General features: G+C 42.6%; 1 protein-coding gene across 8 annotated transcripts in view; it reads left to right on the top strand.

Annotated features, from left to right (window-relative positions):
* Positions 1 to 11501, top strand: part of Sfswap (splicing factor SWAP) — a 90163-nt gene that overhangs the window by 25482 nt on the left and 53180 nt on the right. The gene's annotated exons all lie outside the window — the stretch shown is intronic.

Below are 11501 nucleotides of genomic sequence, written 5' to 3'. Positions count from 1 at the left end.
GGTAGAATTGGGGTCTGCTGTTCATTTTTCCAGTAGTATGTTGGGTTACTGTCTGGAAGAGCCTTTATCTATCCTGGCCAACAACTCGACTGAAGGTATCGCCTGTCTGGCTTTGTTGTTTGTCGAGTAACTTTTAGTTATGTATATGTATGCTCTTATGATATTATGTTTCTCCACTCCTTTTTAATATAGTGCTTGAAAGTCTTGCTAGAGCAATAAGACAAGAGAAGGAAATTAAAGGAGTACGAATTGGAAAGGAAGCAGACAAATTATCCCTTGTGGAAGATGATATACCATACCTAAGAGATCCCAAAAATTCCCCCAGAAAACTAGAACTGATTGACACTTTCAGTAAAGTGGTAGGTTACGAAATTAATAATAAAAATCAGTAGCCTTTTTGTATACCAATAACAAATAATTGGAGAAAGAGTACAGGGAAGCCCTCCCATTCACAATAGCTTCAAAAAAAAAAAAATCTCGAACTAAACCTGACTAAAAATATCAAAGATCTCTACAACAAAAATCTTTAAAGAAGGAGATTGAGGAAGACAGCAGGAGATGGAAGGACCTCCCATGCTCATGGATTGGAAGAATTAATATTGTGAAAATGACCATCCTGCCAAAAGCAATATGTAGATTCAATGCAATCCCAATAAAAGTCCCTATGTCATATTTCACGGCATTAGAAAAAATCCATTTTTAAATTCGTATGGTAGTACAGAAGACCCCAGATAGCCAAAGAGCAATGCTGGGGGAATCATTATACCAGATCTCAAAAGTATACTACAGAGCTATAGTCATAAAAACAACATGGTACTGGCACAAAATTAGACACATAGATCAGTGGAACAATTGAAGACCCAAACAGAGTACACACAATTTCGGCCACCTGGTATTTGACAAAGGTGCCAAGAACACAATGAAGGAAGGACAACATCTTCAACAAATGGTGCTGGCAGAATTGAATCTCCACCTGTAGAGAATGAAACTAGATCCTTATCTTTCACCTTGTACAAAAGTCCACTCCAAATGGATCAAAGACCTCAATATGAAACTTGAAAGTCTGAAACTGCTAGAAGAAAACATTGGCAGTAACCTACAAGATATAGGTGTAGAAAAGGACTTTCTAAATCAGACACCAGTTGCTCGGGAATTAAGGTCAACAATCAACAAGTGGGACCTCATTAAAAAGCTTCTATACAGCAAAAGAAATAATCAAGAAAGTGAAGAGAAAACCGAGTGGGAAAAATTCTTCACCAGTGACACATCTGACAGATTTGACATCCATACTATATAAAGAAGTCAAAAAAAAAAATCAAAAAAAAAAGATCCAATTAAAAGATGGGCTAAAGATCTAAGCAGAGTTCTCAAAAGAAGAAATAAAGATGAACAAGAAACATTTTAAAAAGTATTCATCATTAGTAATTAGGGAAATGCAAATTAAAATCACCTTAAGATTTCATTTTATCCCCCATCAGACTGATTAAGAGCAAGAGAACAAATGATACCAAATGCTTGTGAGGATGTAGAGAAAGGGGAACGTTCATCCACTGCTGGTGGGATTGCAAACTTGTGCAACCCCTATGGAAAGCAGTGTGGAGAACTCTTTAAAAAACAAGGGCCTGGAGAGATGGCTCAGTGGTTAAGAACACGTGTTGTAGAAAACCCAGATTCGAATACCAGCACCCACATGGCAGCTAACTGTCCGTAACTCCAATTACAGGGGATCCAACACCTCTTCTGTCCTCCAAGGGCATTGCACCACACGGGTGCACCTCCCTACGTGCAAGCAATACACTCATAAAAATTATATTTTTAAATTTTTTTAATTTTTATTTTATGTGTATGAGAGTATTACCTGTTTGTGTGAAAGTGCACCCATGTCATGCAACGCTCTTGGGAATCAGAAGAGGGCATCAGATCCCCTGGAACTGGAGTTACAGTTGTTAGCTGCCATGTGGGTGCTGGGAATCCAATTCATGTCCTCCACAAGAGCAGTCAGTGCTCTTAACCTCTGAGTTTTCTCCCCAGTCCTACCAACCTAGTATCTTAAAAAGTGTCTCCATGGCTGAAGAGATGGCTTTATTGCTAAAGTGCTTGCAAGGGGGACCTGAACCTATATAAAAATGCAGGGTGTGGTGGTAGTACATACTTAAAATTCTAACACTAGGGAGATGGTGACAGGAGGATCCCAGTGGCTCCCTAGCCAGACAGTCTAGCTTAATTGGTGAGTACCAGGCCAATTAGAGATTTTGTCTTTTTTTGGTCAGGGGCAGGGGGGAATTCCTTCTTGAGACAGGGTATCCCTGTAGCCCCAGCTGGCCTGGAACTCACAATGTAGACCAGGCTGGCCTTGAACTCAAAGAGATTCACCTCCCGAGTATGAGCACTGTGATTAGAGGCGTGCACCACCACGCCTGGCTAGAGATTTTGTGTTAAAGAAGATGGTTATACGTACATTTCTGATCCCCTGGCCTTCGTATAAATACAGTGCACCTGGACACACATGCATAAAAAATTAAAACTAAATTTAAAATTTCAAAATGTCCCAAAAGAAAAAAATTGTTTTGACATCACCAGTCTAAAACAGGAAAATCATAATGACTTCTGCCTTGATGCATGAAAGTCACATCAGGGAAGTTAAGAGTAACCAGATGCTGGCCAGCATCACATCCCAATATGTTTAAAAGTTCTTTTTCTGTGACATGTCCAGCCCTAAGTGACACATCTACAGTGCAGCCTTTTTACCTAAGTCTCAGGGAACACAGCAGAACAAGCGGCAGAAAGAATATTAATGCATCTTTTAACTCTCACCAGAGAAGCTTCCTCATGCAACAGATGGTAATTAACCCAGAAAGTCACAACTGGCCAAAATGTAGAAAATAAGAGACTACAGAGTGTGCGTCCCTCACTCTTAAGTCTTTGCACTCCTCTTCTGCAATGGTCCCTGAGCCCTAGGTGGCAGAGATTTAATATAGGAGTAATGAATGACCACAAGGAAACAGTTTTCCAGGTGGCTGGGAACTTGCTCAGAGGAACTTACAGCAATGGTGACAAGAATGCAAAAGACCCATGCAAACTCAAACCAGACAAAAACCCAGCACAGAAATGGGGAAATGGGTAAGAAGCCTCAACCTTAATTGAGGAACTGTTGGCAACTGATCATTTCCAGGTGAGGGAGAGTTGGTCTTCATTCAGGAAATGATGCTAAATAGTTTGACCAGCCTCCAGTGGATGGACTCACACTAAGGAACATATGGGGGTACAAACTTGAAGGCCTTAACATATATAATAGAATGCATAAAACCAGTGGGGGGGGGGCAATAGAGACAGTGCAGATAGGGAGGAGGTCTAAATATGATTAAGATGTACTATATAGGGGTTGGGGATTTAGCTCAGTGGTAGAGCCCTTGCCTAGCAAGTGCAAGGCCCTGGGTTCGGTCCTCAGCTCGGGGGGGCGGGGGGGGAACAAGATATATAAAATGCGTACAAATTAAATTTTTTAAAAAGTTCTCTCTTCTTGTCCAATGAGATTTTCCTTTACAAAAGCCTGTCTCTGTGTGTTGGTCAGGCATGGTAGCACATGTCAGCACTGGGAGGCAGAGGCAAGCAGATATCTGTGAGATCAAGGCCAGCCTGGTCTACAGACTGAGTTCCAGGCCAGTTGGACTACAGGGAGACCCTGTCTCTATAAAACAAAACAAAACAAAAATCTGTGTATGTGTAGAGGCCAGAAGTCAATGTGGGGTGTCTTCTTTTGTTGCTATCTTCTTCAGCTGCTCTCCAGTTTATCTTTTTTTGCGTTTTTTTTTTTATTTTTGAGATAGAGTTTTACTGTGTAGCCCTGACTAGCCTAGAACTCAAAAATCTGCCTGCTTCTTCCTTCTGGGTGCTGGGATCAAAGGCATGTGCCAGCATGCCTGGTCTACCACATTATTTTTTTTGAAGAAATATTTTGTGCTCTTTTTTTTTTTGATTTTGTTTTTTTTTTGCCTTTTTTTTTTTTGGAGACAGGTTTTTTTCCCTGTAGCCCCAGCTGTCCTGGAATTCACTATGTAGACCAGGCTGACCTTGAACTCACAGAGATCTCCCTGCCTCCCAGGTGCTGGGATTAAAGGCGTGTGCCACCATGCCCAGCTTTAAATGTTCAATTTTTATTTGTACAACTGTTTTGACTTTGATTGCCTATATGTATACTGGTATGTGTGTAGTGCCCAAGAAGGCTGGACGAGGGCAATAGAGTCACCATGTGGGTGCTGGGCATCAAACCCTGGTCTTCTGGAAGACCAGTAAGTGCTCTTAAAACCCTGAGCCATCGCTCCCATCCTTGGAGAAAGGGTTTCTTACCAAATCTAGTGCTCACTGCCTAGCTAGACTGGCTGGCCAGCAAGCTCTGGAGATCTACTTGTCTCCTGTCTCTACCCCCTCTCCCCACCCCTTCCCGCAGCACTAGGGTTATATATACTCATCACCATACCTGCTACTGACTTTTTCTCTTTTTAGTTATGTTTTTAAATTATATATAGTTTTTTTTTTTTTAATGTGTATGTGTGTATTGCCCGCCTGTAGGTCAGTGCACCCATGACCTGCAAGAGGTTAGAAGAGGCTGTCGGATCCCCTGGAACTGGAGTTACAGACAGTTGTTAGTTGCCATGTGGGTTCTGGGATTCGAACCCAGGTCTTCTGCAAGAACAACCAGTGCTCTTAACCACTGAGCCATCTTTCCAGCCCCATGACTACTAACTTAAAGTCTTCATTAGTGACCCCTTAGTAAAAAGTTCTGCTGTTTGAAACTGCACCAAGTTCAGATGTGGGACACAAAAGTAACTTCTGGAGAGTTATGGGAAAACAAAGCAGATGGAAGTAAATGGTAGAGAAGAGGGCTCATGGAACACGGCCCTGAGAAAGCTGGTGTTGCACTCATGAACACCTTCCCAGGGTACTCAGCTAGGTAAGTATAAATATGTTCTGGGGCATTTTTAGGACCACATATGAAAGAGCAGAGCAGAGTCTTCCAGAGAAGCAGAGGCAGGGCCCACAGGGAAGCAGCCACTCTGTATCAAAGAACACAGGTCTGTGTGGGGCTACTGTGTCGGCTTAGGGTATCTCATGCAAGTGGTAAAATTTTTATTGAATGTATTTCATATAGAAAATCATCTTTATACCTCCTTCTCCTTTGGCACCCTCTCATAGACCCCCCCACTGGAGTTCATACGTTCTGTCATTTATGTTAAGGCCTATCATGTCAAGTTAGTGTCCCCAGACATCCTTCAGTGCAAGTTCATCCACTGGGATCTAGTCAGCCTATCTAGAGTTCCTCCCTTTAACAAGATCAGCTCATTCTCACCCAGCAGTAATCAACTGCCAATAATTCTTCGACTAAAATTGGGGCCTGCGGTTCATTTCCCACAGTTCTGTGCTGGGCTTTTTATCTGCTTAAGTTTGCATGGGTCTTATGTACGCTGACACCATTTTTGTAGGTTCATATGAAAAGAGTCCCAGGAGCCTGAAGGACTATTTCTGTGTGGTCATGCACCTCCTCCCTGGCTCTTACAATCTTTCAAACCCTTCTTCCACAATGATCCCTGAGCCCTGGGTGAGTAGATTTTAATAAAGAAGTCCTGTCCAAGGACCCACACTCAGCAGACTCTTATTCTCTGAGTTTTGGCCATTTGTGACTTCTTCCATTCCTGGCCCTCTGTTGTATGAGGAATCTTCATTGATGAGAATTAAAAGATGCATTAGTTTCTTCATCTCTTGTTCTATGTTCTGTGAGCCTTAGGTGTAGAGGTCACATCTTAGATGGTGCCACTTAGGCTTGGGCAATTCACAGACAATCTCTGTGTGTGAACAGTTGTAGAACTCTGTTGCTATCTCTGTCTCTTGGAAAAGAAGCTACTTTGATGGCTGGTGACTGGGATACTTTTCTACAGATTCAAGGACTCACATTACATTTGTCTAGGGATGTGAGAGCCTTGGGGTTTTCTTTAAGATCTAGGACCTCTTCAGCTATGTGTGTGTTGGCAAGGTTTTAGTACCACATACGAGTTTCCTCCCATTGAGTGGACTTTAAGTCCAATTAGGTAGCTGTTGATTACCCCACCCCCAAGATAAAAGTGCCACTACTGCACCAATGTCCTTTGCTATGCTGGTCATTGATGTGGTTTTTAGGCCTTTAAACTAGGGCTGGACCATCAACTGATAGTCTCCCTTAGCAGCTTGCATAGTGTTCTCCAAAGCTATGAGAGCTAGCCTTCAGGGGAGGTGGCTTCCAGGTTAGTTCCATCTCTATTGCTCCATATCCTGTGTCCAAAGTATGTCCTGTCTTCAGCAATAGGGTCTTAATGATCAAGTTCTGGGAGGTGATCAAGGACTGTGGCAATAGCCTGTGTAATTTTGGGAGTCTCTTAGACTACCCTGGCCAACAACTCAAAGGAAGGTTTCTCCTGTCTGGCACTGTTTCTTCTTATGTAGCTTTCAGCTATACTCACAGACTCATGTTCAGATACTGTATATGTGATTTTTCAGTAGGACTAATACCATTCCCTCTGGTTTTTTATACTAGCTAGGCACTATTTATCTCTCCTCTTTCTCTCCCTGTCTTATCCTCCCTCTCTGCCTTCCCAATTTAAAGTGTCGCCATTTTCCCTTGATAATTTCTGTCTGCTATGGTCCCACCTCTCTTGAGCTCCTTCTTCCCCTTAATTCCCATAGTTCCTTGTATTGCCCTCCTTCTACCCCTCCCGTCTAACTGTCCCCTTTTTACACATTTCTCCTTTAGCAACACCTGTCTCCTACTATTCTTCTCTCTTGGGTTCCTCCTTTCCCTTTCCCTCCCTGCTTCCCTTCCATTTCCCTGGTTCCTGCAGTTACATCAGAATATGAACTCACTTATAAGGATTTGGTGCTAGGATCCAGAAATGAGGGAGAACATATGTCTTCTGTTTTTCTCAGTCTATTACTTCACTTAGTATAACAGTTTCTGGATCCATCCATTTACCTGTAAATTTCATTATTTCATCTTTTTTTGCTGCTGAGTAAAACTTACTGCTGAGTAGAATTCCATTGTGTAAATGTACCACATTTTCATTAACCACTTGTCAGTTGCGGGGCACTTAGTTTGCTTCCATCTCTTAGCTATTGTGAAAAGAGCAGCAACAAACATAATTGTACAGGTATCTCTGCAATAGGATGAGTATTTTGGGGTATATGCCAAGGAGTGGTATAACCAGGTCATATGGTAGGTTCATTTTTAGTTTTTTTAATATATTTTATTTATTATTTTTATTTGGGGGAGGTATTTGGTATTGCAGTCACATTCCTTGTTTTGGTAATTGGTCACTTGACTGTATAACTTTCTACTACCATTTAATACTTCCTCCATCCTTAGCAAGTCTTGGCTCTTTATCTGGAGGAGTAGCCTGAAACGCACTCCATAGCACAGAAGATCTTGAATTTCTATCTTCCTGCCTCCTGATGGTTTTGGGTCATTTGTCATCCTGCCTGGATTGAGTTGTTGTAGTTTCCCATTGGCCTTATTCATAGAGCATGGTAACATCAAGAGACACCCTCCTCTTCCTTCCATCATAGAGAAGGAATGTCAGTTTCTCCCTGATAGTCCAAGTCAGTCACTCCTACTAGCACTGTAACACCTTTCTTAGCCTATTGACTCAAGAACATCAGGAGCCTAATGTGATCAGGGGGAGTCTTAGCTTCCAGTTTAATGGAATCAATGAAATGTTTTTCATGCCTCCTAACAGAAACACTTTTCCCTCTGGAACCAAGATTTAAGCCAGTAGAGGACCCTGAAACAGGAAGCAAAAATTTGGCTAGTGGGTGACTAGGGGTGATGAGAGGTACCATTCCTAGTTCTGACCCTTAGTTCTTGGATCCATGAATCTTGGCTGTAGGAGAAACAATACTATATATTAGAAGTAGCTTCACTTCTCAGGTATCTTCACATCATTTGCCCATTTAGAGAGATCTGTGCACTGTCTCTTCCCCAGATGTCTTTCTCACCAGTTTTCCAATCATGTTCCTTCCAAGTTCCCAGCTATCTAATCAGGTGATTGGCTACAGCTCATGAATCAGTATGATTGTCCATAAATCGTCCAAATAAAATGTATGGCGCTGCCCAGATGACTCTGGGTAATGGGCTTGCCACCAAGCCTAACAACCTGAGTTCAATCCCAGGGACCCACATGGTAGAAGGAAAACAATGTTTCCTACAGGTTGTCCTCTAACTTCAACACGTACACTGTGGCACACATGCAGACTAACACACATGCACACACATACACACACAAATAAGTGAATATAGGGAAAAATTAAAATAACATTTAAAGAAATATAACCTTGTGCCCTGCCCAAAGTTGTCCCACTGAAAATATTTTTCTTTACCAATGTCCTTCAGGATTGTCCCAGAAAGGGGCTATCATGCTACAGCTGTCCACTTCTGGTGGACCCTACATAGTGTGCAGAACCGTTCGTAAACTAGGCTCTAATCTTGGCCTCCTCATTCATTCAGTCATGGGGTGCATCTCATGAGACTGTAGGTGCATACTTGCAGACAGAAGGCATTGTAGCAGGAGTAGGAACCATAGGCATTTGGACCACTTCTTCATGTAAGTTGTTTGTACCTTTAGGACCTGCTCAGGCTCAAACATGGATATATTGCTTCCTCCATTTGAGGATGGATTCCTGCTGTGCATGTACGACTTTATGACTTGTTGGTTAGCATCCAGTTTATGATGGGCAGCCCTGGTCACATTGTAACTTAGTGATCCATTGTCAAGTATTAGGTTTCCACTAAGGCCTAGCAGCAGGCGAATAGCTGTCTCACAAAGGGAGAATCATTGACTGGAGATGACATCAGGGCCTTGCTCCAAAATCCCAAGGGCCTCCACTGTAATTCACCTATGGGGACCTGCCAAAGCCTAAAAGCACCATCCCTTCTCTGCCACTGACACTCCAAGTATCATTGAGTCTGCTGGATCATATGGTCCAAGTGGCAGAGCACTTGGACCTGTTGCAGAGCTTTTCCTTGTTCTGGACCCCATTCCTGGCACCACAGTTCATATTAGGCAGGGTTTTTGACACAACCAAGGGGCGGGGGGAATAAGAGGACTCACTAGAATGGCACAGATAGGGGGTTGGGTAGTTCAGTAATGGTGTTCTGGACACTAGAGAGGTTGAGAACCCAATCAGTGTGCAGTCTACAAAACTGGGTGCCTTAGTCCCATTCTGAAAGCCTAAAAGATGGGGGTTGTTGGTCTTTGGTCCACACTGGAAAAACCAAAAAAAACGGTAGTCTGAAATTAGAAAATAATAGCAGGAGCAGCAACAGCAGGGTTAGATGCACTCATTAGCGAGAAGCAAAGACACGTAAGCAGCATTGCTTTTCCCCTTAGACCTCTTTATATTTGGTCTGCTGCAGGAAGATGCCACCCACTCAGAGGGAGGGTCTTCTCCCCTCAGTTAATCCTTCTTGGAAATACCTTCACAGACCTACCTAAAACATGGTTTAAGATTAATTCATTAGTTGATTCTAGATCCAGTCAAGTTGACAATCAAAATTAGCCATCTCGGGTGCTAATGGTGCCATCTCTCCAAGCCTCAAATTAACTGCTGAAAAAGCAAGCAGAATGAGCTGATCCATCAGTCAGTGTACACCCATCTGTTGGATATTGGTGACTGTTTCTCTAGTCTGGGCCTGTGTTCTCAGACTGCAGCCCTTGGCCTTCCTGTAGCATCTCTGTCATTTGACTATATTAACTCCTGAATTTGCCTTTTTGGGGTTATTAATTTATTTGCTGAGGCATATCCTCCGGTAACTTGTACAAAAAAAGAAAAATTAATATACAGAATGACACATTTTTTTTCTCTTTATCCTTGGATGTCTGAGAATGCCTTAACTCTGTCCTCACTGAATAGAGTGGGCCTAGAATTGTGGAATGGGTATAGTTTTCTCTCTGATTTTGGAGTGCTCGGTGCCATCATCTTTTGTCCCTTGACCTTTGCTGAGATGCCTCATTCTTTCCTATGTAACTGCTATAATCACTGAACAGCATGTGCTATGCCAGGAATGCCTGAGCAAACCTCCTTCCATGTGGATCTGACATTCTAGAGAGCAGGACAGATGGTTAGCAGTGAATATACAACAGTCCTTACACCTGCAGTTTTGCTTTCCATAGGACCCACAGTCTGAAGATATTAGACAGAAAATTCCACAAGTGAACAATTCATAAAGGTTTTTTTTTAATTTTATTATTTTTACTTTTTGTGTATGCGTGTATTGCCTACATGTAGGTAGTGCATCTGTGTTGGGCAATGCCCGCTGAGGTCAGAAGAGGCTGTCGTCGGATCCCCTGGGACTGTAGTTATGGACAGTTGTTAGCTGCCATGTGCATGCTGGGATTCAAACCCAGATCTTCTGCAAGAACAACCAGTGTTCTTAATTGCTGAGCCATCTCTCCAGCCCTGTTTTTGTTTTTGTTTTTAAATCAGGGTCATTTTTTTTCTAATATTTTGTTTGTTATTTTTATGTGTATGAGTATAATGTCTGTGTATATGTGAGGGCACCCATGTCGTGCAATGCCTTGGAGGTCAGAAGAGAGCTTCAGATTCCCCTGGAACTGGAGTTAAGGACAGCTTGTAGCCACCATGTGGGTGCTGGGAATCAAACCCAGGTCCTCTGCAGGAGCAGTCAGTGCCCTTAACCTCTGAGCCATCTCTCCAGTCCCAACAATTCATAAGTTTTAAATTATGAGCTGTTCTGAATATGATAAAAACTCACACTGTCCTAGTCCTTCCCCTGAAAGACTGGAATCATCTCTTTGTCAGATTGATCCAGGCAGGCTGTGTGTGCTACCCTCCCACTAGTCACTTAGGATCCTCTGTCATTAGAATGTCATGGAGTTCATATTCAAATGACCCTTTTAAAGCTGCCTGACACTGAGCTCCATCCCTGTGTCTAGGCCACCTAATGCCTCGCTCATCACATAGGCATTGCTTCATCTCACATTGTTCCAAGAAGAATGTGCACAGTACAGTGGGATATTTGGAGAGAGACCACATTTGCATAACTTCCATTACATTATTATTACAGTAATTCCTTTTCATTATTTGTTTCTGTTGTCACTCTCCTATGCCTAATCTGTAAGTTAAACCTTCATTGTTACATGTATATAGGAAAAAGCAGAGCTATGCAGGTCTCAGTGCTGTCTGTAGGATCAGGTGTCCCCACAGTACAGTGGACATACAGGTGGTCCTAACCAAGAATCCTAGGAAGGTCAGTCAGGGAGCCCCTTTGTGATCTAAGGCTTAGAGAAGTTCAAAATGAGCTAGGGTGGTTTCACAGATGCCAGGAGTAGAGGGCGAGGAAGGGGTTCATGAGAGCACCTCCCAGACAGAAGCTTAGCTGGACACTGGGTAGTGTTATCTCCAAGAGGTCTGTGAAATCTGACTGGTATTGTGAGCTGCTGTGATAGTGCTTCTTTTTT

Source organism: Nannospalax galili, unplaced genomic scaffold (genome assembly GCF_000622305.1).
Source record: "Nannospalax galili isolate Female #2095 unplaced genomic scaffold, S.galili_v1.0 scaffold566, whole genome shotgun sequence".
NCBI classification, from domain to species: Eukaryota; Metazoa; Chordata; class Mammalia; order Rodentia; family Spalacidae; genus Nannospalax; species Nannospalax galili.
This window is presented reverse-complemented; position numbering and strand designations above follow the sequence as displayed.